Raw genomic sequence first — 26,288 nt, 5'->3', positions numbered from 1 at the left:
CCACAAAGTCGCGGGACCTCCTTGTCAGCCTCCTCCTAGCCCTGGCCAAAATGGCCATCTACAAAACCAGGGAGAGGAGGTTGGCCGACGGGGTTTCCTGCAGCTGTGGGGCCTATTTCTGCTCCTCAGTCCGTTCACACATCCGGGCCGAGTTCCTGTGGGCAGCATCCGCTGGCTCCCTTGATGCCTTCAAGGAGCAGTGGGCGCTGTCCGGGGTTCTCTGCTTGGTGTCCCTGTCCAGTTCCCTTCATTTAGCCCTGTGACCTCACTCCCGTTCCTGTTATCTCCTTAGTTGTCCCATGCAATTATTTAGTATCCTGGACCTGTGGATCCTCCCCTTAGGCTGCGGGGAGGTCCTTTAGCAGTGGGCGGGCTTCTGCCCACCCACTTCCTGGATCCCAACAGGACCATTCTTATCACATATGTTCCCAAACCCGTGCAAATGTTTGAGGGAAGGAGGTCATGGCAATCAGGTTTCACTGTAAGGAACTATATTCCATCTAGTTGCAATGTGAACAACAAATACCTCAGACTTAATAGTCCATGTGCATCATAGAAGGAACATATTCTGAATTGAGCAGTAGCCCTTTAAAAACGTTAACTAGAAGGTAACCCTCCCTGTCATTCACCCTTCAGATTCTCCTGGAACAAATGAGCAAGGATCAGTAAGAAAAACCTCTAGATCATGAATCATGTGGACATGATTTATCTTGACTTTAGCAAAGCTTTTGATACGGTCTCCCACAGTATTCTTGCCAGCAAGTTGAAAAAGTATGAATTGGATGAGTAGACTATAAGGTGGATAGAAAGCTGGCTAGATTGTCGGGCTCAGCGGGTAGTGATCAATGGCTCAATGTCTAGTTGGCAACTGGTATCAAGTGGAGTACCCCAGGGGTCAGTCCTGGGGCCAGTTTTGTTCAACATCTTTATTAATGTTGATGATGGAATGGACTGCACCCTCAGCAAGTTCACAGATGACACTAAGATGGGGGGAGAGGTAGATTTGCTGGATGATAAGGATAGGGTCCAGAGTGATCTAGACATATTGGAGGCTTGGGCCAAAAGAAATCTGATGAGGTTAAACAAGGACAAGTGCAGAGTCCCCCGTTAGAGAAGGGATGTGGACAAATTGGAGAGAGTCCAACGGAGGGCAACAAAAATGATTAGGGGTCTGGGGCACATGACTTACGAGGAGAGGCTGAGGGAACTGGGCTTGTTTAGTCTGCAGAAGAGAAGAGTGAGGGGGCATTTGATAGCAGCCTTCAACTACCTGAAGGGGGATTCCAAAGAAGATGGAGCTCGGCTGTTCTCAGTGGTGGCAGATGACAGAACAAGGAGTAATGATCTCAAGTTGCAATGTGGGAGGTCTAGGTTGGATATTAGGAAACACTATTTCACTAGGAAGGTGGTGAAGCACTGGAATGGGTTACCTAGGGAGGTGGTGCAATCTTCATCCTTAGAGGTTTCTAAGGGGGGCTTGACAAAGCCCTGGCTGGGATGATTTAGTTGGTGTCGGTCCTGCTTTGAGCAGGGTGTTGGACTAGATGACCTCCTGAGGTGTCTTTCAACCCTAATATTCCATGATTTTATGTTAACATAGAAATGAAGTCCATTTTCAAGTCAATCTTTGGGGGGTGCATTAGAACAACTCAGGGTTTCAACAAGGAAACAGGAGTAGCCATGGATGATATTGGTAACCTCTTTTAAGTCCTGCCGGCACTTTAACTAGAAGGTAACATGAGTGTACATGATGTTGCCGCCATCCTGTTGGTGCAATCCATTCAGGGGAGATAGAAAGGCAATCTGGTCACCATGGTCAAGTTTCCACTCAAGTTGATATTGGAGAAGCAGGCAATGAAAGAAGGAGAGGCCAGGTGCAAACAACCTTTTTAGACTTCCTGGCACCTTTCCTTTGGTTACAGCAACATCACTCGCTGTGGAGGAGAGATTTTCATTTTACTGTATGAACTATGTACTTGAAGCAAGAGGTGAATAGGAACTATAGAAATGCAGCTGAAATAATGTAATTCATCTATGAATATATGTTTCATCCGGCCAAAGTGGTCTTAAAGGATCACTTGGTCAACACACAAATTAATTGACTTCCTCAAATGATTTGTATATCAAATAACATTGTAGGAACTATTTTACACAAAGGATTACTCTCAAACCATGCGGAAATGAAAGCAAACAAAAACAATAGCAAAACTAAGAGAGGCACTATCTTTTGTGCTTTAATGCCATAGAAAAATGTATTTACAAAAAAGGCTTACCAAGGAAATCCAGCATTTTAGTGGGAACATTCTTAGAGAAACCGAACATTTGAAATGTGTATGTGAGAAAATGTTTTGTATTTCATTTCATTGAAATAAAACTTATGTCATATAATCCATTTTATTTGGTTTAATCCTTCATTTACATGTTTCCCAATGTGCTGTGTTTATGTTCAGGAAGGTGGCAAGATGTGAAATTGGCTTATGGAACAAAAAATACTTTATTTAATTTGAAACTGTATGAGAGCCAAAATTAACGCAAATAATCTTACTTCATGGATATTGAATGGACAAATTAAGGCTAGATTTTTATTTTAGGCACAGCTGTGAGCAGGGGGTGTTATGTAAGCTACACCACCCTCGGAGTAGCCCTGCAGGCTTTGTGAGTCAGAGATACATCTCTGCATCATGATTTCCCCCCTGCTTTTTCTTCTGGCTCCTAAAGGGGTAGTAATTTACTGTTGCATAGGCCCAAGAGTGGTGGGGAGTGGTACAGGCCAAAGAGTATAGGGTGTGGCCCCACCCTGTCTGCCCACTCCCCAGCCATCTGCTCTGGAGAATGAGTAAATGGGCGAGTAACTGCACCTAGTCATATATGCCTTTGGACTCAAGATCTGGGTAGACCACATAAAGAGTAATACCATTGTGCAGTCCTGTCATCTGAGTCACAGTCTGACCATTCCTTTTATTAGTGATTGAACCTAAAATTAAAAAGAAAAGTTCCTGTTGAAAGTTTAACATCATCTAACATGGTTTATGTTGTTTGACTTGAAATATCTCACTTAATTAACTTGGAGCCACTGATGAATATCAAGAGATAAAGCATGTTCTCATTTTACTAGCATCAAAATGTGAAGACGTATAGTCTTGTGTTTACAGACACAGGGTTGGGAATCAGGAGATCTGGATTCTATTCCTGGCTCTGCCACCAATACCCACTGTGATCTTGTGCAAGTCCTCTCTTTGTGCTACAGTTTTCCCATCTGTAAAACGGAGAATAACAACACTTCCCCATTGTGAGTGTCAATCCATTACTTTTTGTGAGGGCGATGGTAACGAGGGCCATGAAAATGTCTATACATAAATAAAATAATAATATAGATTTTTTTATATCCACTGCAATGGCTTCATTTAAACTGAGGGAGATTATTGAGTCAAGTCTCACTGGCTTTCAGAGCAGGTCCTAGTTTGCTTAACATCTATAAACTGCTTCCTGGCCTAATTATTTGAAGGAATAATAGTTTGTCGTTATGTAGATGGTATAGTGATGTATATATCCTTCAGCGCACTTTCATCCAAGGCTGTTGTACTGTTAAAATGCTATATTTAAGACAAATAGTTATAGATTGCCCACTTTTTTCCAACAATTTATTATTAGTGAAGAATCTGAAAGTTAAACTTTTTGGCTCGTCTCAAAGATGGTAGGTTTATTTATTTATATCTGAGTTTTTAGAGCGTGCGAAAGGTGATGGAATTGACAGCACTACAGGCTGAAGTCTTCCTGCAAATGGAGAAAAAGTTCAGCAGGGAAGTAATTAATTTGTTATTATTATTGAAGTGTTGATTATACGCTCAGTGCTGTATGAGCCACAGATAAACACAGTCTCTGCCCTGAGAAGTGACATTCTAAAAGACAGACATGCCACACTAGGGGATCCAGAGGAGGGTGTTTAATTAGAATTAAAACATAATTCTATCTTACTTTCTTCTCTTCTGAAATGTTGGTTGGCGAAGACATTTGGCTCATGTGTGTTATCGTTTGCAGGGATTGTGGAAGAAATGGGTATCTAGTATCTATTAGAATAAGCAGAGTGAGATGTTTGGTGCATTGGGGTTGGGAGATCATTCCATGTACAGGTGGAATAAAGATAGAAAGCCTCAAGATTGGAGTGAGAAAAAGACACAAATAATGTGGTGAAGAGTGCCCATGATACTCAACACCATGGTATCTCGTGCCTTGCTGTGCGTCAAATCAAAAATTACTGTTGTTGGTTTCTTAGAGGATGGAGATTGCATGATAAGATCTAAGGTAAGGAATTTAGGAGTTGGATTCAATTCATTGTCTGAAATATATTGTCTATGCATCTGATTCAGGACCTGACCCTGCAAAGATTTGTACCTATGATTATCTGTACACATTAGAATAATACTATTGAAGTCATAGTTAAGCATGTGTATCTGTCTTTGCAGGATTGAGGCCATAGACTGTAAACTTGTTGGAACAAGTTTTATGGTGTTAAGCACGTTGATAACTGTCACTAAATAATGAATAATATACAAAGAATAAAAAAAATCAAGGTTCAATATCAACAACAGCTACATTATTAAAGAAGCAGGTTTTCACTTAAGGAACATAGTATGGTTTCAGAATATGGCATTAGATTTTAACTACACTGAATTTTTAACATCATGATGTCTTATGTCATGTGTGGAGTACTGCAATGCAGTCTTCCTTTGTTTGCTTTGTTTGAATCATTCTCACTGATAACCGCACAGATTTTGACTCTATTGAAAACGTGTGATCATAGTATGATGATTTTTGTCAAATTTGCACTGTTTCTCAACATTGCAGGTTTTAGGTGAAATGGCTCCTGAGTGCTCATGAGATTGAATTTTTGGCTATAATTATAACATCAGGATGAAGGATTGCTTTCCATACATATGGCTTAAAACTGCAGGAAGTCAGGCATTAATGTCAAGGCCCCTCTTTTATGGAATTCTGTACCTTAAGTTATCAAAGAAGGTGATAAATTAGCAAGGTTTAAAATAAGACTGAAAACTTTTGAAATGCATTGAGTGTAATAATTGTCTAAAGCTCCTTTAGTTATTTCTGATCTCTGCTATGTAAGTATCGATAGTTAGATTTCAATGTTAGTACTTACCTCAGTAAAATAAATTGTACTCTTGGCATCTTCAGTTAACCTATGCTTTCTTTAATTATGTAATGTAAAATATTGTGGTTTAGTATATAGAGCAGGAGAATGGGAATCTGGAATCCTGTGTTACCTTTCTAATGATGACATTGAATTGCTGTGTGATCTGGGACAAGTCACCTGAGCTTTTTGTGCCTCAATTAATCCAGCTATAAAATTGATATAAAATATTTTCTTACCTCACAAGTCATTGTGAGGATTAATTAAATAGGAACAATTCATGCTCCTTTCGAGGTCAGTTGAAGTTTTTCCATTCAAGATTAGGCCCTTAATATATGCAAAGCTCTTATACATTATTGTTCTAAAAATATGGAGTGCTTTTGCATTTCAGAGTTCAATAATCTGGATCTAAAGCTACAGCACAATAAATTCAGCTCTGTCTTTTTCTAAATAATAAGTTCTGATTTGTCATTTATTAGAAAGAAGGGAAATGGCACAGCATGGCTGAAAAAATGGTAACAACTTCAGTTTTGTCTTACATGTCAGAAACATGGTAAAACCCCCTTGTTGCTGATTCATGTACTGAGTTCAATCCTATTGAATCTCCAACAGAGTCTGTATTGGACCATGCCAGAAAGTGATTAAAATAGCAATTGCAGTGTACATAGGATATACGTTTAGTGTGGGATTTTCAAAGAATGCTCAGCATTGGCCTAATTCTGAGTTGGGCCAATGCTGGACACTTTTGAAAATACCACCCTTAAGTACAAGTACCATGTAGCAGATATTCAGATGACCATCTATGTCCTCTGATAACCACTGTCTAATTAGTGCAAGTGTGAATTCAGGCAGCAGGTGGGGAGGTCCTGGACATCTGTATCATCTCTCTTGCCTGTGCATCAGAGACTGTACAGCTGCCATGGTGGCTTCCCTGTCTGCCATATCCAGGCAAGAAATTGCAGTTGGAATTCTAGTCCCAGGAAGAGACATCAGTGACTGGCACCTGATACTGAATTCCCCACTCACTGCATGTATTTTATTTTTCTGTATATCAGCAGACTTTTTAATGCGCATGCACCTAAAAACTCAATGTATGCTTTCAAAATTTCATTGCACCTGTACGTATTACTTCATTTTATTTTAGGCTTAAAACTTATTCCAAACTTTAGGCTATCAGAAAATGTATTGAATAATGATTGTTTTTTTTAAAAAGAAAAACAACAGAAAAATCCATTTATCACTGCATCTTTCATAAGAAATCTTTTTATATTCAATTTTAAAATGCAATAAATTCTGTTGAAAAAATTTGGAATTGGTAAAACTGGGAGGCTGCCAATCAGCTTTCCCTCATCTATGATCTTACTCAGATTAGTACTGGCGATATCAGATACCTGCAATATTATAAGTAGCTATAGCCCTTCCATAATCTAATAGGAGGAAAAAATGTTGTCCATATGGTAACGTGGAGGAGCAGTCTTCAATTATTTCTAGGCCAAGATCAATTATATAGCTGAGGTTTACCTATAGCCTCAGTCATGAATTGTTTTAATATAAGGATAATATCTGTTTAAATCCACATTGTCTGAGGCCATCTGTTGACTTCGTAAATCCAAAACCGCAGTTCTTGAGCTGGACCAACCTCCCATTCATCCCTGTACACCTTGACCTACCTGGAGTTTAGAACATTTGAAACTTGTAATCATGAGGCAATGGTTTGGAGCATTATGAGTCAGAATAGGAGGTGTTATGGATTAGGGCCTGATCCAAAGCTCATTAAGTAAATAGAATGGCTCCCCATTAATTTCTGTTGCTTTGGATCAGTCTGGTAAAGTCTTAGTCTGGTAAACTAACTAGTAATGTAGCTGACACTATGTAAATATTAGATAGGGGCATATTTAAACAGAGGGTAACCACTGTTCTACTTCTTTTTGGGAACGATGCTATAGACCCATTCTTTCATGTATTGACATGAAACTATTAGGAGACAAACAGTATATTCTGCATTTTTGATTGAATTTCAGGTTTTCACTAATTAAAAATGCAGCTAATTTCTAGGAGACCAAAATGAAAAGTGTAATCATATTAAAAGGAAAATTCATTTAAATCTTTGGAGAGGTCAAATCAATGTCCGAAGCCATCAGTGTGATAAAAAAAAAACCAAACAAACCTGCTACTGTTCCTGAATGAGCCATGAGGAGTAATATGCCGTAGAGTACTCATAATTTTGAATCCACTTTGTGGCTATTGATATGTCACTATATTATGCTGTCAAGGGACTACTGTAGCTCCTGAAAAGGGAATGTACTTTTTGTTGCAACAAAAAAAGCAAGTTACTCAGTAGATCTAATGACAGGAATGCAGATCTTCTAATAGCTTATTGCCAGGGCCAACTGTTGGGTCCTCTGTAACACAGAATTCCAATCAGTCTGTGTGCAGTCTTCTTTATTACAAAGAGAGGATGACATCGGTTGTCAGAAACTGCTTCTGCCAGCATGTTGAATGTACTTTTCTGTAGCTGTATTAAAAAGTAATGACAATAGTCATGAAAATATTGTGCTATAAAAGACATAAAACCTCCTCATATTACCTTTCTTCTTTGTACCTGCTAGGAGTTGAAAACAACATGAAAAAGTGAAATGCTTTAAACTATTTTGTTAATGTCAGTAGATTTCCCAAAGATATCTCTATATCTCACTTAAAATGGTTGATTTGACTATTTTTATTATTGTATAACAATTGCATTACTTTTCTTAGGACAATATATTTGATTTGGATAACATAATGGACTTCCAAAGGACTTTCAGAAACACCATTATTTTTTGCTCATTTTGTATTAAATAAGTACTAGCTTGTATGTGGGGGTTAATGTATGCATACCATTTGGAACTTACTTAGTGTCATTATGTAATTCACAGATGTTTTATTATTCATAGTACTGTGCATTCATAGCTTTCTGTTCACTGTTGTGCAAAAGCTAATGAGGGAGAGTCTGTGTAAGTCTTTTGCTGGTCTTTTACCCTGGTCAAACTCTTATTCAGTTAATTCAAGCTGCAAACAGTGGGATATGGTAAACTTTACTGGTTATTTCACTGTTTGACAGATGGAGTAGAAAGAAAATAAATATAAATATTTTGATAATTTTATATTTATGTTTCATAGCTATAAATTACAGTTTTGTAGGATAAAACGCCAAGAGCCAGACTTTCCACTGAATTCCACCTTGTGTAGTAATTTGCCCCTGTGTGAAGTGGGTGTATAACACCATCAGATCAAAATGGTATTTTTTTTTTTACTCCCACTTTGCACAGGTTGAAATGACGGTAGTGGAGAATCAAGCTCCAAGAATTAGAACTTAACTGAGTTATAGTGAGAGTTCCTTATATGTCCTATTTTTGGTTTTAAGACTGATGAGAGAAATTTTATGCATCCAGTTTACTGAATCTGCCCATATTAATTTCAGCAACAGATCAGTTCTGGAGCACCATTCTGGAAGAAAGAGGAAAATAATGTTTGAGGCTGTAAATCGATTTATCACTTTCTATTAATCTAAGAAATATGGGATCTTAGTAATGTTGTAATTCCACTGAGAGAATCATAAGGAGCCAAGCTAGAGTGATGTGTTAATGTCACCAGAACACTGAGATGGAATTGCATATATATGTATATAGATATAGAGATAGATACAAACTGAAGTTATTAACACAAGATTATTAAAACTCTTGCCCTCTTCATACTTTGCTTTCTTGCCTTTCTGTCTCTTCTCTCCCCTCCCCCATTTCATTCTTCACCCAGTATGTTTCTTGTCACCTCACCACCACTCTGGCTTTGTCTTTTGAATTTTGGAATCATGCATATTCCAATATTTAACTTTTATTACTTTCTTATCTGTTGCCACTTTCTTATATGCTATTTTATACTACTTTGTTATTATGGCACCAAGTACTATACAATAATAAGGATATTAACACTCACTTTAAAAATAAAAGTGTATAATAAACTTTAGTGTCCAACACCTTAGAGATTTTGGGTTTGCAACAGACCCTGGACAGTGAGTTCAGTGAATCACAGTTTAGTCTTTGGTCCCCCTTTTGCTCCAGGAGGGGAAGTAATTTGCACCGGACCTTTGTGTGGTGCAGATTAATTCTCTCTATATATTTGCCCATCTGTGCTGGCTTATGTCTTGGGGGCTCCTGGATTGAAGTCTCTGCCCACTCACCATTCCTGACCTGCAATGGAGGGTGAGTTGGAGTCCCATAGAGGCTGTGGTCCCATGCCAGGCTGAGAACTTTGATGATGTAGCCCATGCAGGGGAGTGTCTCATACCCCTTAATTAATTTGGTTCAAACATGAACAAAAGATGGCCATAACAGTCTTTTAAACATAATACTTTTTCCACAGGAGGTTTGTAGAAATATGTTTTTCAGTTAATCACATTCATATTGCCATTATGTTAATTGATATGTTGTTTTAGTAACTGTACAAATCACTTTCAATTGAATCTTAATCTTTCTATGAAATACCTGTGGGAGAGTGACAGAAAGCCTAGGAAAGACTGACACTACTGTGAATTCTGTCACATTTCTGGAAACTGAGATATCCATCAAATTGAAGAAGAGGGAGGGTTAGCAGCCTATGGAATAGGTAGGTGCGCAGCCTTCCAGTTCTGGTGGGTTCACAGGAAAAGGAGCCTCTGGTTCCAGGGAGGAGCTTTTCTGCCACTCAGGACTCCTCATAACACCAGCTAAAGCTGTGTTTTCATTGACAGCTCCCCATCAGTTGCACAGAAGCAGCTGTAGTGTGGACCCAGAAGAAGTTACCACTTCTGACAAGCAACATTAAACTCTGGATTACTCAGAAATCAGCAGGGTCAGCTGGGAATGATAGAGTAATGTGGACAACTCCTCCCCCCTTTCCTCAAAATTTCCTAGAACACCAAACTCATGGAGCTTCAGCAGGGTCCCAAACATTAGTGAATGATACCCCTTCTGAGGCCACATAGAGCTCTGCCAGAGCAGGGTTCCCTCTGCTCACAGAATAGCGACTTCTTTCTAAGGATGTTCTGTGCATTTATATAGATATAAAATCACAAGTGCTGAGTGAGTCACAATGCATAGTGAGTTTAGGGAATCACAGTCTTTCATTCCCTCTTTGCTCCTGGTCTTTGGTACAGATTAATTACTCCTCTGTACTCGGTCATCTGTGCTCCCTGGTATGCTGGGGTTTACTACAGTGAAGTCTTGCTTACTTGTCATCCCTGATGAGGATACATATGTGTGTATATGCACACACACATATTTGTGTGTGTGCTCAAACATGTACTCAGGGCCAGATCAGTATATCAGAATGGAGCTAGAGTACCAAAGAGCAAGTGGGTGGGCCACCAGGGGCCATATTCTGCATGGGGCACAACACTTTTTCATGGATGGCCCTTGCTCGCCATGGATCCCAGGGGATCTGCAGGATATAGGGGCGGGCTTTCTAACCTTTACTACAGGAACTTAAACCCTGCCCTCCCAATAGAATGCTGCAGGGTAGTCTCTTCATGGTAATCTTCATGGATATTTCTTCACAAAGATTTCCCTCCAGGGGTCTGTTGAGCAGGGGATCATGATTTAGCTCATGATTGTTCTTATTTGTTTTGGGGTGACAGGAGCTTTGGGTTGCTTGTTCCCTTTTTTTTTTTTCATTTATGTAACAAAGATACACTGTAAAGGAATTTTAAGTTTTGGAGGGGTCCTTGTCAAGGTAAGCAATGTCAGCTACATTTCCATCTGTCTTATGTAGTACAGTCAGTGATATTTTTGGTGACATCATTGCTCGAGGATTGTGTGTTTGGTGAGTTCAGATACATGTATAAAGGATCCTATATGACCTGCACAATTGGCATCACTAAAGTCATTACTGACAAAAATTGTCCTGATCCATTGGCTACATTTTGCCTGACAGAGAGGTTGAGGGGGTAGGTAAGTCATAAATACATATTAGTGGATGACTGGATAGCAAGTGTGAAAAATCAGGATGGGGTGAGGGGTAATAGGCGCCTATATAAGAAAAAGGCCCAAATATCGGGACTGTCCCTATAAAATTGGGACATCTGGTCAGCCTAATTAGTGGATATGAAACCACAAAATCCTAATTTTCTAGTAAGAAAATGCCCTTGTCCAAATTAAATTGTGGCCTTTCTATGTATAACAAGGTGGGAGTGCAATTAAACATCCCATACAAGCTCTCGTTACAAATCTTCTAAAAATAGAAAAACCATCATATGCTATCAGTCAAGCTTCACATGAATTCATTATTGGCTAAATATGTCAAGCTACCTTTGTGCTTACAAATCATCATTCATTCCATGGTGGCAATTTATGAAAAATTTTATACCAGTAATATATTCAATTAAGAGAACTCCTTGGAAGAAATTCTCCATGTGTATTAATATACTGCCAACCACAGAACAGTCTTGATTATCCAAATGTCATGGGGACATTGAATGAGTGTGGATGATCAAGCTTTTGCATAGTCAAAGGTATTTCCAGTGTAATGAATAGCTATGGGGGCTCTGCCCCAGTTTTGGTAACAGGGAGACTGGGTATAATTGCAATTTAGCTATGTACAACATATAGTTTAGATGTGCAGGGGGTCACACTGTCTTGTTTGTGAAAAATGGGAGGATGGTGTTCAACAGTCCTACCTCTAGATTTAAGGAGCAATGCATCATATTTGTTTGGTTTTTATTACAAATTGAGATTACAAAATGAGACCAAGAGGTGGCTGGGAAAAAGGCATTTTCCCCTAATGGGCCCCTGCACTTTCCCAGCTGTTAGTCCACTCTGGCTCTGTCGCTAGGGGGAAACTGGTTGACACTCTGTTACTGTTACTCAGCCAGAAATGCACCATCCTATCCCCAGGCAAGAACATCAGAAGAAGCTGGTCCATCTATGATGACCACACTGCCATCTACAGCATTGGTGGCACAGTTATATATTAGGCCTCTAATTCTGTGCTCATGCAAGCAGCAGATTCAGGATTTGGCCCCAAATGAATAAAAATAAGAAATAGGACAGGAAGATAGACTCTATACAGTGCCCACAAGATAAATACTTAAAGCAAAATAGCTTTGGCTTGGCTTTCTGTAAAATACAAATGTAAAAGCAGCAATCTGTCTTTCTCCAGCTCCTCCTTTACCAGACTGAGAGTGAAAACCTTGTTCTTGCTTCTTAATTAATGTATCCTCTCCTATTATAGACGATTAATGTGTGACAGCTATCTCGTTTTGAGTTCTTGCTTTCCCCTCATGTAGACAGCATCCAGAGGCAGGAACATAAGAGAAAGAAAAGGTGGAGGTATTGGAAAGATGCCACAGAACTTGAGACAGGGCTGCTCACTCTGAAATTGAAAAAGGAAGTATGAAGAAAAAAGTAGAAGTAAAGAATAGGCTAAGAGTTCTGTGAGAAGGGGCATTTCAGGCATTACACAAATGGAGTCAGGTAGCTGGAAGTCTAAATGACATCAGTAAGAGCCCAAAATAATTGTGACAGTGAAACCACGGATACTAACAGGAATTGGTTGAGATTAAACTGAAAATGAAGCCTGTAAAGTCAAGACTCTACTTACATTTAAGTTCCTGAAAGGAACTTGGAAAGTGTCTTTTTCTGGCCGAAAACAATCACTACAAGATGCAAACTGCTTAGAAGCTAAGCTTCCTAAAGCACAAACGATCTTTTGAAATTTGTGTTTTACACTTCACCTAAGAAGCATGTCACTATTTCGCTTTTGTGTAACACCATCTCTAATATGTGTTAAATTAAAAATAGAGGCTAATAGAGGCCCTGGAAGGAAGACAAGTCTATAATTCACTTGAACTCTGCTGCTGATATAAGCTGTAAGAGTATCACTCTGTTGTGTTTCTGAAATCACTGGAGTCATCTATTGTAGTTTTAAAACATTAACAGCTGCTGATGATGCTTGAGTGGAATAATTACTAGGTGCTGACATTTAGGTATCATATTTATTTAGATATTACAAGGGAATGTCATCAGTTTTAAGAATGTTTATTGTTTTGTTTCCCCAGCAGTGTCAATGTGTTAATCTACTATATATATATATATAGTAGAACACTCCCTCCCCAATCAAAAATTCACAATTCTGAAAACCTGCTGAAGTTTGAATTGTGTTTCCTCTATATCTTACATATAATATGGGTCATTCTCTGAGTAATAATGTGGATTTTTGCCCTGTGAAATAGCATGGAATGTCCTCCTGAAGCATGTTTGCCAAGCCACCTCCCTCTCCTTATTTAAGCTCCTTCTGGAAGGTCAGTCCTGCCGCAGGACTTCTGGGAAGGGAATTTCAGCACACACACACCCACCCTCTTTTGCTTTATATTTCTTTTGGGATCCATACTAGAGCTGGTCAGGAATTTTTTGTCAAAACACTTTCTCATTGGAAAATGCCAGTTTGTCAAAACCAGAATGAAATTTCCAGTCCAAATGAAATAGAAACTCTCTTCCAGAAGTGCCAATATCTCTTGGTTATTACAATCACTTGATGTAGGAGATAGAGTCCAAGCCCCTACTCTGGACTTGACTCTCAGGTTCCCCCATCCCAGGTGAGTGCCCTAACCACTCTACTATAGAACCAGTATTATGTTGTCTCTCAGTCTCTCCTGTTAGAGCTGCTCCACCTTGTATAAATAATTAAATATTCATTGGGCCAGGAAAAGAGGATGTCTCTTCTGCGCAATGGGCACTTACTGGGGATATAGGAAACTCAGGGTCAAGTCTGAATCAAGAAGGCCAGGAATTTACCTCTTAGGTGAATGCCTGGACCACCAGGCTATTGGCTGTTCATGGTTCTCCATGAAGAATTTGGAAAGGTCTCAGTTTGGTTCCAATGAAGAACAAAAACAAATTTTGATTTTTTTTTTTGCAAAACAGAATTCTTGTTTTCTGGCCAGCCCTATCCACACAACTCCTGCAGCAGTTCTGAAGAGATTCTGTCACAACTCTTCATTCCATAGTGAATGTAAGCGGGGGAGATGGTGTCCCTTCAGCATGTCCCATACACAGGGGTGTGGGAGGCCAGTGGTAACAGACGAAGAGGAACTTGTTCCCCAGGCAAGTTAGGTCTAGGAAGGGAAATGTAGGAAAAACATTGGAGGACTCACAAATGTTGATATCACCTTCCTTTTGTCAATACTGGCCATAATTCAGATATGTTTTTTTCACCCCCAAAATTTGCTATGACAAAATAACTGCCCTAAGTATTATGAATCATTTGTGTTTTGAGACTCAAAGGAATTTACATTTGTAGTTTGGTGTAAAAAATTGATGTACACTTTAAAAGAAATGGTAAATAGAACATCCTCACAGTTCTTATGATGAAACATTCCTTGTTCACTACCTACATGACAGTTCTGGCAATGTTATAAATCTTTCTAACCTTCTCATCCCAATTTAGCTATACTTGTGAGGATATTTGTTAAGGGTATCTTAAGCATAATAGAAAACAACGATGCTAAGCAATAAAACAAATATGACAAGTACCAGTTTTTAACTACATGGATTTGAAAGGATTTATACAGTATATCAAAGGGCACCCTTTCTGTACCTGTTTGCTGTTCAAGACAGTCACCTCTGACTTCCTTAGGATGCCAGAATTGCTCAGCTTTGCTTCAGCGCTCTTAGATCCTAGAAATGTACACAGCACTACTCTGGAATAGTTACGAAATACAGAAGTTTAGCTGTGTTGATACCTATAGGTGCACAAAATGTTTGGCAATTGGACCAGTGCAGGAATCTAGTGATACAGAGGAGTATCAATCTCATTCTTTTTCTTCTGGACCAGCAGGAAATGCTGTGGAGATAACATAAAGCTTCTAGAAATGTGGGTGTACAGTGCTTTGTGTAGTTCTTTAGTGACCCCTATAATGACACATGAAAACAGTGGTTCCGATTGATCTGGAGAGACCCCTAGTTAGCCCCTCCCCTCATTGTTCTGATGTTAGGCTTTAAAGAAAAAGGAGATCGGGGGGAGGGTATTTGTTTTGTTTTTGTCTTTGTTTTTAAAGAATTATGAGGACAGTAAAGGGAATTGAGAGTTTGGGGTGGGGGAACCCTCCTGCCCCATTGAGGAAAAAAAAAGTTTAGTAATGGAAGTATATTATTGTGAAAATGAGGAATTGGTTTCTGATTTCTTAGATAGTCATTATGTGCTTATGTAAAAGGGAAAACAAATTCATTAACAGCTCAAGTGATGGTGAAATGGAGCGAGCACGGTCCCACTGTCTTTTCACAGATTAGTCCACTTGCAGGTTTTGGTTTATTGCTTTGCTGTTCAGGCCTTGTTTGAATTTTAAAATCCATCCATCTTCAAAAGAAAGGGTAGAATTTAAACAGGCATTTAGAGAAGCTTGGGCTAGTCTCCCTTCCACTGTTGATTGGCATGGTGAGGGGCAAAGAAGCAGAAAACTAGTTCAAAGGGCCTGTAACTCCTGGGCCAGGGGAAGCGGAGCTTTTGCAGCATGCTCCCCCTAAGTCTACAGAAGCCCCTCTGTGTGAACACTTCATAACTGAGGCTCCATGTGCCCAAGGGAAAGGTACACTGCCAGGGAGCAGCCTTTCTACACAGCATGCTACCCTAGCAACCTGACAGAGTTCCAGAACAAGTCTGTGTGGGAGTCAATGCTGATCTTTGCAGCATTAACTCTTTTTAAAGAGGGAATTGTGTGCAGCTACTGTGGGGCAGCTAATGCAGCATGGCGCCCGAGTGAGATACATAGGAAAAGTACCAGATTTTAACCTATCTCCTTATATGCCACACGTTTGCAAGGCTGCGCTCCTGTTCCATCTACATAGATTCAAACCCCCCTGCCTTTGGGAAGAATGTGACAGCAGTACCACAAGTTTATATTAATTGACTGTGCCTTTGGCCTGTCAGTCATCTTTCACGTCAGTGGTATGTAGGCTCTGAATACATGTTTTTTCACAGGTGCACAGGATATGCCCTTTGTTCATGAATTTTCCCAATTACCATGTTACTCCCTTCCCCCTGAAATGTCCATGTTTAAGCATATTTAGACATGGGTCATCATGGCCCGAAAAGTTTAGTGTTTCTTATCTTGTGCATCTGCGAATCTCAGTCAGGATTTCACTTGTGCTACCCAGTTATGCAGGGCCAGAGTGCAGGGGAGAGTGTACAAGGAGCCCATCCTGGTGTGGCCTGTGCAAGGATCTGGCACACTTGCTGAGAGCAGGCTCTGTTGCTTCAGTGCATCCCAGTGGGGATGAGTAGGGGTGATGAAGAGCAGAACTATGGCCCTAGTCCATCAATAGCCCTGTTACACTAAATGGTAGGAGGGGAGAAAGGAGGAAGGGGGTAGGCTACACCATTCTAAAGGAGGATTGGTACAGCCTGTGCAGTCTTTCAGCACACTGAGCCACTTCGGGAGGTATTCATGGCACAATTTCTGCCTGAGGTCCCCAGGGGAGTAGCATGGCTCCATGCACATCACAATTTGGCCCTTTGTAGTAAATTGCTAGTTAATTAGGGCATTTTCAGGAAGGACTCAAAGATAAAGATGTCTTGGAAATAAATAATGTGTTGCCTCGGAACTATTTCATTATGTCAAAAAACACTCTGTGATAACTTTATTAATTAATGGAGAAAAGGCAGCTGGTATATGGCACATACAGTGTTTGTACACAATCCTGATAAAATAAATCTGCAAATTCCTGATATTAATCATCAATTACATTAATAGAATAAAGAAAACAATGAAATGAGATTCTTGACTAAACCATTTTTTAGAGGAATAAGCTTCACATACCTTAAAAGGGAAAAATTGCATTCAGTTAAGATTCTGGCTTTTGTACCTATTTAACATGGATTTGGTGGGAAGAAAAGTTGAGGGCATCTCATAAATCCGATGAAGTGAGCTGTAGCTCACAAAAGCTTATGCTCAAATAAATTTGTTAGTCTCTAAGGTGCCACAAGTACTCCTTTTCTTTCAGTGAAAGGTGTTATCTTTCCCTCTGTTGGCATGTAAAGCCTGAGAATTTTATCAATGGATCCCAATCAGAACCCTTCTGAATTCTTTCCTTAGCTTTACCAAGGGCTAATTCTTAAAGGAAAATATTTGGCTATTTTCCATTTGGCTCTTGTCCTCTGTTAAGTTTTCTAAACTGTTTCTGCATAAATTAAGCTTGTTTACAGTTCAACACCCTTCCTCCTTCTTTCTTCGTTGTATATTGAGCAATTATCTATTACTACATAGCAAAGGCAAACTCAACAGTGAAAAGGGATAGCATCAGCTGAAGAGGGGGGTAAACTGGGGGTGCAATCAGAATTTTCCAGTGGAAGAGTGTAACAGTTATGGCAATTTCCTGCAATGTCTTTGGGAGATCTTACTGTGTTAATTTTATGTATCGTTGGGGCCAGGTGTTGTATATAATTCCATCGGGGAGGAATTAAGAACAGTGGGGAAGTGATTAGACAAATTTACAAAGCTTGTAACACCTCTAGAGAGCTACCTGGAGAAAGGTGTGGAAATACTGTTTCTTACTGGATTCTTCAGAGACCAACAGAGAAAGAAAGGAATTTTTGTTAAATAACCTGAGTTAAAACTGACTAAGGCTCTTCTTTCTGATTTAGCCAATGGACTGGACCTTCTGTCCATGGTGGGTTTGGGTGGGGCCAATACTTAGGGAAGGATTGGAAGGACTGACACCTTCCATAGCCTGAGGTTGGAATTGAGATGACCTCTGGTAAGCTTTTCAGCTTGCTTGTAGGTTCTTTTATTGATTACAGTATGTTTCCTCTGGCATGATTTCACCTTAAGAATAAATGTGCTTCCTTAGTAAGGGTTGTATGTTAACTCATAACTGTGGATAACTATTTAGCCTCTGGAGAGAAAGAAAAGTGCAGAACCCTGGCTGTTTAGGCTGTCTGGTATGCTGGGAATATCACAGTGTAGGCAGGGAACAGTGCAGCCTGGAAAAACGCTGGTCATGAGGAAGAGAGACACTCAGTAGGTCTCTCCCAACAGCAATGATGACTAAGGAGCCAGGTGGGTGCAATTTCCTTGAACTGTGACTGGGACCCCAGAGTTCTCCCTCCCCTACCCATTGAAAAGCTCTCTCCCCTGCACTCCCCCCCTGCAGCCAGGGCTCTTCCCCCTGCACTCAGCTCCACGTATACTCCCTTCCCGCTTCTCCAGCCCCAGCCCTGTGCTCTTTCCCCCATATTGCCCTGCACCCACCCTTGAGCTGTCCCCCCTGGACGTAGCCCTGCAGTCTCCTTGCCCCACCCCTAGTCTGAGCTCTTACCCAGAAGAGCACCATCTCCACCAGTGGCCAGGCAGTTCTGAGAGCCCCAGACCCCATCCTCCTTCTGTGTCTTTGCTTTCTCAGGAAGCATCAAAAGCCTGGATCTAATCCCCTTACCCTCCTGGGTGTTGGGGGTTCCTGGTGCCAAGGGGTGCTGAATGGACTACAAAGGTGGGGGGAGCAGGTGCACCAGGTTGTGAGAGGGGCAATTAGACCAAATATAGAATCATAGAACTTGAAGGGACCTTGAGAGGTCATCTACTCCAGTCAGCTGCACTCGGAACAGGTCTGAGTATTGTCTAGACCATCCCTGAGAGGTGTTTGTCTAACCTGCTCTTAAAAATCTCCAACGATGGAGATTTCACAACTTCCATTGGCAATTTATTCCAGTGCTTAACCACCCTGACAGGAAGTTTTTCCTAACATCCAAATTAAAACGCCCTTGCTGAAGTTTTATGCCCATTGCTTTTTGGCCAATCCTCAGAGGTTAAGAAGAACAATTTTTCTTCCTCCTCCGTGTAACAACCTTTTATGGACTTGGAAAATGTTGTCATGTACCCCCTCCATCTTCCCTTCTCCAGACTAAACAAACCCATTTTTTTCAGTCTTCCCTCATAGGTCACGTTTTCTACACCTTTAATCATTTTTGCTGCTCTTCTTTGGATTTTATCCAATTTGTCCATACCTTTCCTGAAATGTGGCAACCAGAACTGGACACAATACTCCAGTTGAGGCCTAATCAGCATGGAGTAGAGCCTTGCTTCTGTAACCCTTCTGCCCGTCAGAGTTGGCAGCAACAAGGGCCAGGTTCAGTATCTAGGGGTTCCATTCCAATAACACAATGCAAAACTGGCTCGAGCCCCCACCCAGTGACCTGGGACAAATATATACCACCCCCACTGGGCGCCTCCAAGAGGCAATACTTCCCCTCTCGCAAGCACAGAGTCTCAGTGTAGCAAAAAGCCTTTTAGTAACAGAGAGAAACAATGTGGCATTATATTGGGAAAACACCACCAACAGGATTCATAACACAACCCATGAGCAAAAACCCACCCCAAGCAAATTGGGGCATCCCTTTCCTTTTGGTTCTTGAATCCAGCAACTCCAAATCACCCAAAGTCCCAAAAGTCCAATGACCCAAAAGTCTCTGTCCCTGGTCAGGGCAGCCCCAGAGTTCAAAAGTTTATCTGCAGAGCTTTACCTAACAACCTGGGTGGAGATGGGGGGGGGGGGAGAGGTAGGGGGCACCTTACATGATCTGAAGCCCTGCAGCTCCATAGGCCTTCGCTTCGCTTCGCTCCGCTTCGCTCCGCTTCGCTCCACCAGCCGCCCCACGAACTGCTTCGCTCAGCTCCACTCCGCGGCCCACAAGCAGCTCCCGCCGTCCCATGAACCGCTCCACTCTGCGTCCCACAAGCAGCTCCCATCGTCCCACGAACTGCTCCACCAGCCGGTCCACAAACTGCTCCGTGTCCCACAAGCAGCTCCCGCCATCCTATGAACTGCTCCACCAGCCTGTCCACAAGGCACACCAGCCATCCCGCAAACTGCTCCACAATATATCTTCAGGCTCCCCCACTACTTAACACAGCGCTCAGTGATTTCAGCTCTTAATCAGTTCAGCTCTTTGGTGAATTCAGCTTGTAGTAGGGGAGCCTCAGTGCTGGTGCACCATTAGCCCAAAGTGAGCTCGGCAGCCTTTAACTAGACTCCTAACGTAATCAAAATTAGTTCTGATATTCCACAGTGGAGAGAGAGAAGGAAGTGCAATTAGCATGTAAGGCCCTCACCAGGGGGCCCATGCCACCAAGTATTAATACCTGTTCCTAGCCTCTCTCAATTCACAGAGTTCTGGAACCCATGACCCTTGCCTAGTGAGTGCTACTTAGTTGATGGCGAGTCCCTCCATCATAACAAAAGGCCAAGTACAGTTCCAAGCACAGTTCCCATAATCGGGGTAATAACAATTTATTCTTCCTGCCCCAATAACAGAGACACTGGGGATCCCACAGCATCCAAAGTGACATTTGGGCAGCTATGGCCTCATTCTAGGCAGGGTGGGTGTGCCTATGCAAATGAGATGGCCCCTTAAGTTCTTTTCCACAACTTGTCACACCTCACCACCAGGTGTCAGGGTGGAGCTCATCCTGACTCTGCTTACACTTCTCATGCCTTGCTTACAATATTCCTGTTTATACATCCCAGAATGATGTTTGCTTTTTTTTTTTTTGGAACAGTATTACACTGTTGACTCATATTTAGCTTGTGATCCACTATGACCCCTAGATCCCTTTCTGCAGTACTTATTCCTAGGCAGTCATTTCCCATTTTGTATGTGTGCAATTGATTATTCCTTCCTAAGTAGAGTACTTTGCATTTGTCCTTATTGAATTTCATCCTATTTACTTCAGACCATTTCTCCAGTTTGTCCCAATCATTTTGAATTTTAGTCCTGTCCTCCAAAGCACTTGCAACCCCTCCCAGCTTGGTATAATCCACAAACTTTGTAAGCATACTCTCTATGCCATTATCTAAATCGTAGATGAAGATATTGAACAGAACCAGACCAAGAATGAGTGAGTGGCATCATGATCTTGTGCACTGGGTCACAGCGCATCTCAGGTTTGACCCCGCTTCCCCTCTGTTATGACAGAGGGGCAGCCAAACCAAACTTCTAGCTATGATCAGGGACCAAGGGGAATGGGGGCAGGGCTCCCCACCCTTATTGCACCCCCAGCTAACACTAAGGAGCACATTTTGAGGGACCTTTGCATCGGTGTGCAGGGGTGATGGGATACACATGACTCCTTCCTGTCTTGTGCATCTGCACAAAAGCCCCCTCAAATAACAGTCCTTGTGCTCCCTCTACTGTGGGTGTATAGGGCTGCTTATTCCTGGTTGGAAGAGGTTTGGGAAGAGAAGGAGCAGTCTGCAATTTTATATTATTAATTATTTTAATGCAGTTGGAGGTGCTGTTTTATGAAAGGTATACTGAAATTAAATTGGTATTGCTTTGTCTCCATCTCTATCTGTCTCCTATGGTGGTAGGATTCATAAAAGTATGTAACAAATTTTTACTATAGCAGCAGACCCCCAGGTTGACTTCTGATATTTCCCAGGGTGCTCAACTCCAGGCCAAGCCATCACTCCACCCCTTCCCCCAAGGCTCCACCCCTGCCCCACCTCTTCCCATCCCTGCTCCACCCCTGCCCCTCCTCTTCCCCGCCTCTTTCTACCCCCTCGCCTTAGTGTGTCCTGCCCCTTCTCCTTCTCAGTGCCTCCTACACACTGCTGAACAGCTGTTCAGTGGCATGCAGGAGGCACTGGGAGGGAGGGGGAGGAGTTGATCTGCAACATGACTCGTGGACCCCCTGTGGTACCCTCATGGACCCCCAGAGGGTCTGTGGACCCCAGTTTGGGAACCACTGTACTATATTACTTTTCAGTCCAAAACGGATTTAGATGGGACATTTGTGTGATACCATAAATATCATCATGTGAAAGGAAGCCCCTCCGCTGTGATAACACTGCTACATGTATTTTTACATTTGTTCATGTCTGTTCATACCTATGTTTCAGAGCAGAAAACTGAAGCAGGGAAAGGGATAAAGGGACAGAGTTCAAGACCATTTTCTGTAGCAAAGGGTACTAGTACAATTTATCAGGAATATATGGTTATTGTGTAGTATGCCCACCGTACTATTAGGAAGGCAAGCCAATAACAAAAAAAAATCAATATCTCGAAATGGAGTCAAGGTGACTGAGCCAAAATACAAATCGTATATGTTAGTAAAGGAGTTAGTAAATAGGCTGGTTGGTTGTAATCTTGACTGAGTTTTTTACTGGGTGCAGACTTTTTGCAGGGTGTGGAAGAAAAAATAGGATAGCAAATATAGATTTAGAATAATACCCTTATTTTATCTATAGCAGGGTTGTGTGGAGCACAGGACAAAAAAAAAAAAAAAAGCCCATACGAAAACCGGTTTGCAATTACAGTCACAGCAGCCAAGAACTAACAGAAGTTTGACAATGCATATTTGACCATCATGAGAGATTCAGAAATGTGTTTTTGGCAGATTCTTGACAGGCATTTACAGCAAACCTGTCACTTTTCCTGTAAAACTATAGCAGTGTTTATGACTCAATATCAGAGAGACTTTCCTTGACATCTGACATCTCTGTTCTCTTTTCTCATGCTTATTTCAGTCCAACTCATACCATCCATGTGGCCCATCTTACATACACTGGAAAGCAGAGAAGCAAAAGCCTTGTAGCAAGAGATCTGAGATTTTGCAGTCAATCTGAATTGTAATATATTGTGACCTACAGAGACTGCACTGTTGTGTATGTTTCAGTTAGTAGCACTCCTCTCTGTGGTTTGGAAGGTCGATTTTTTTTTTTATACCAAGCTGCGTAATGATGACACTGTAGTGCAGAACTGTAGGTGTGTTGCCCCATGAGAAGTGCAGCAGTTCATTACATGGTGACCTGTTACACTGAGAACCCTTCTAGTTTATCCACGTTTAGGTGGAAGCCAAGGGTCCCATGTCACTTTTCAAGAAGATTTATGATTAATCCTGGTACCTTAACAATATTCCCTCTCTTAAAACACATGCTTGTGCCCAGGGCTAGCTATGTTGAACACCCATTTATTGAGTGTCATATATAATTCTGCCATCCACTGTTATAAGTAGCTAATTCATTGCTTTGCACTGTACTTTAGGATATTTTGAATGTTAAGAGGCTATTTAAAACAATTTTGTATTGTACTGTATTCTATTTTTCAATTGTTACCAGCTTATTTGGATTGGGGCAAGAGAAGGTGGACTAAAGGTCCAATTACACACCTCAGAGATGGGTAGTATTTCCACTGATATCAAAAAGTAAGCCAATCCCTCTCCAAGGTTCCTAGCACACAGTGGGAGTGCACACACAGCACCATCTCTGTGGATAGTGCTGCCTGCTTTCCTGAGTTTGACCAGATACACAAGCCACTGCTAAGGGGAGGCAGGCCCATGCTGCACTTGTACTCCAGGAGACCCACAGAGGGAGTAGTCCCTACGCTCCCTTGTTTTTACTCATTGTGGAGAGGGCAGAGGGGGAAGTTTCTTGCGCTTTGTAATTATCTCTATACAAACTCCATGTAAGGACCAGTACTCTCCCTCCTTGCTGGTGAGCGATGGTAAAAAAATAAAGAGTTTTAAGCCATTTAGGGGCAAGAATAAGGCTAATTATTTGGCTTCGCTAGAGGCTGAGTTGATCTAAAAGTTTGCTGAAAAAAGGCCTGAATAATTAAATTTTAACAATTAAGAAATTGAACTTACTTTTATTCACAGTAATAGATATTACACGCAAGTGGGCCGATATTTCCCATTTAACTTGAGGCCTGATTTGTAGCCTCCCATTGCCTTCAATGGGCTCTGAATCAGACCCTGAATGTGCAGGAATAACATTAAAGAATGGGTTCTTTGGCTTTGATCCAGCAAACCACTTAATCCTGCATTTAACTTTAAGCATTTGAGTAATCCCGTTGACTTCAGTGGAACTGTTCACTTGCTTAAATTCAGCACATTCTTAACTACTGGTGCCTTACTTATTTTTATAAACTGCTGAATTACAGGGAAATGAATTATTTTATTTCTTAAACTGAGTAAACATGCACATATTAAATTCTCTAATTGTCATAAATTTAATCAAAATTTTAATTAGAAAACAAAAATGTAATGAAACAGCAAAGTTAATAAATACAGCACAAATGGTGAAGACTAATTGTAATATTGTGAAAATAAAATGCTGTTTTATATTGAATAATCTTTTCTCCACTGTACATAAACACTGGGATAGGTGTGGAATGATTAGTTTTGTTTATCCTCTGGGTTTAACACATTAAAATGTAAATTCCTTTAGAATAGTCTTTAGTCTATAAAAAGAAGCTGATTTTTTGCAGTAAGTTGCAGAATGAAAGTTTGACCAGAATCAAAAAGGAAGAGTGTAAAATGCTTCCTGTTTAAGTAAGGATATACATTTGAACATGATTTTGAGGATTTGGAATTGTAATAACAGACATGCAGATTTTACAAAAGAGACATAAACTACAATGTTAATGGGGTAGTGACGCAGATCTCAGTTCCAAGGAAAACATGAGCCATTGAAATTTGCAAGAAGATTAAGCAAGAAGAATTAATACTTAATTTAACATGTACTGAAAAGCTCCTTGCTTCATCAGGTCTACATTAATTTTCCTGCAGCTTTGCTTTCCTACATATCCTGAGAAAAGATCTTCCATCCACACTGATTCCTACCACCTCCTCATTTAATCAGTCTCCTTTAGTTCATTTTACCCTTCATTGCATTTGTGTGTGTGTGAAATACAGTGGTAGCTTCATCTACTCTGCCCCTTCTGCTCTGAAAATAATGGTGCTTCTGCTTTTTCGCACCTACCATCCTCTGCCTGATCAAGAAACTCTCCTTTTCTACGTTAGATTTTCATTTGAAATCAGACAGTTTGCAGTTGTTTACGTTCATCACAAGTAGAGCTGGCTTCTCTTTTAGTTTTATGAGCTTAGAAACCATTGTGAAAATGAGTCATGGCTATTTTCAATATTTGAGGGATTTTTTTTTTAAATTAAGTATATATATATAAGCAATAGAGCATTTGTATTTGCATTCATACATAAGACTGAGCACGTATGTGTGGGTCTGTGCATGTGTATACATCTAGAGGTCATCTTTTAGTAACGTTATTGTTAAAGTTGTTAAGCATTTTAAGTAATGATGACACATTCTCATGACTTTCCATTCTTGGTTTCTGTCCAAAGATTTTTTTTCAAGTTGGAGAAAAAATTCCTTCAGCTGTTTTTATGTTTTGTGACAGTGGGGGAAAAAAATATGTGGTATTTTTAGTTTTTTTCAGCAGAAATTTGAATGAAAAGCTAATAGAACTCACTTGATTTTCTTTTTTTTTAAGGAAAGTGTTGTTTTTAATGCTTACTTTTGGAAACACTTTTACTTGATTTGCATGTAAATAGGAAGCTCTATTTTCCTCAAAATGTTCACCTAGAAGAAATCCTCAAATACATGACCCTTAGTGAAGTCTGGCTAATTTTAGAGTTTAGATTTTGAATAGGAGCATATTATATATCCTTCTTTGGCTCATAAGGTGTTTGTGCGTCATTAAGAGCAAAATTCACCCCTGTGAAGAGGGCTCACCAAAGGGCTATGCACCGTTTGAGTTCCATTTAAGCCCTTAAAATATGAAGTATTTGTTATTTAAGGTCAATTTCACCATAATGAAGTGTTTTATGATATCCAGAAACATAGAAAGTTGTTTTATTAGAGTATAAGAACCAGTAATAAATTGACTCTATGCCGTATATAAAGGAGAACATCATAGAATGTTACATTTATATTGAGGCTGTGATTTTGCCACCTCTAACTCCCTTAAGATTCTTCCTACTCATCCTCAGCTTTTGATGCAATTCTACATACTTAATAAGATGTTCACACACCTACCTCCCTTCTCCACAAACAGGACCACAGCTACCAATGATTTGTAGCTGGCAGAAAGGGGGGGGAGAGGAAGTCTATAGTATTTTGTGGGAAAGTCACTTTTTAAATAAGGCTTTTTTTGTTTAATACTCATGTTTATTCCTCTAAATGGTTAGTTCATGCTGAATGTGCACACAATCAACTTGATGGATATGTAGACCAAACCCTGAAAATTCGACAGCATAAAACTGAAAGCACCATGATTTTAGTGTCCTTGGCCTACGCTCCCCACTCAGCCCTCTAAATAAGATGCAGAGAAAGAGTCAGGGAAA

General features: G+C 40.6%; 1 protein-coding gene across 9 annotated transcripts in view; it reads left to right on the top strand.

The window, feature by feature from the left end:
* The window catches only part of PCDH7 (protocadherin 7), a 386,108-nt gene that overhangs the window by 66,049 nt on the left and 293,771 nt on the right, over positions 1 to 26,288 (top strand). The gene's annotated exons all lie outside the window — the stretch shown is intronic.

The sequence above is a fragment of the Chelonia mydas genome, chromosome 4 (genome assembly GCF_015237465.2).
Source record: "Chelonia mydas isolate rCheMyd1 chromosome 4, rCheMyd1.pri.v2, whole genome shotgun sequence".
NCBI classification, from domain to species: domain Eukaryota; kingdom Metazoa; phylum Chordata; order Testudines; family Cheloniidae; genus Chelonia; species Chelonia mydas.
The sequence above is the reverse complement of the archived record's forward strand: the minus strand, read 5'-3'. Positions and strand labels throughout refer to the sequence as shown.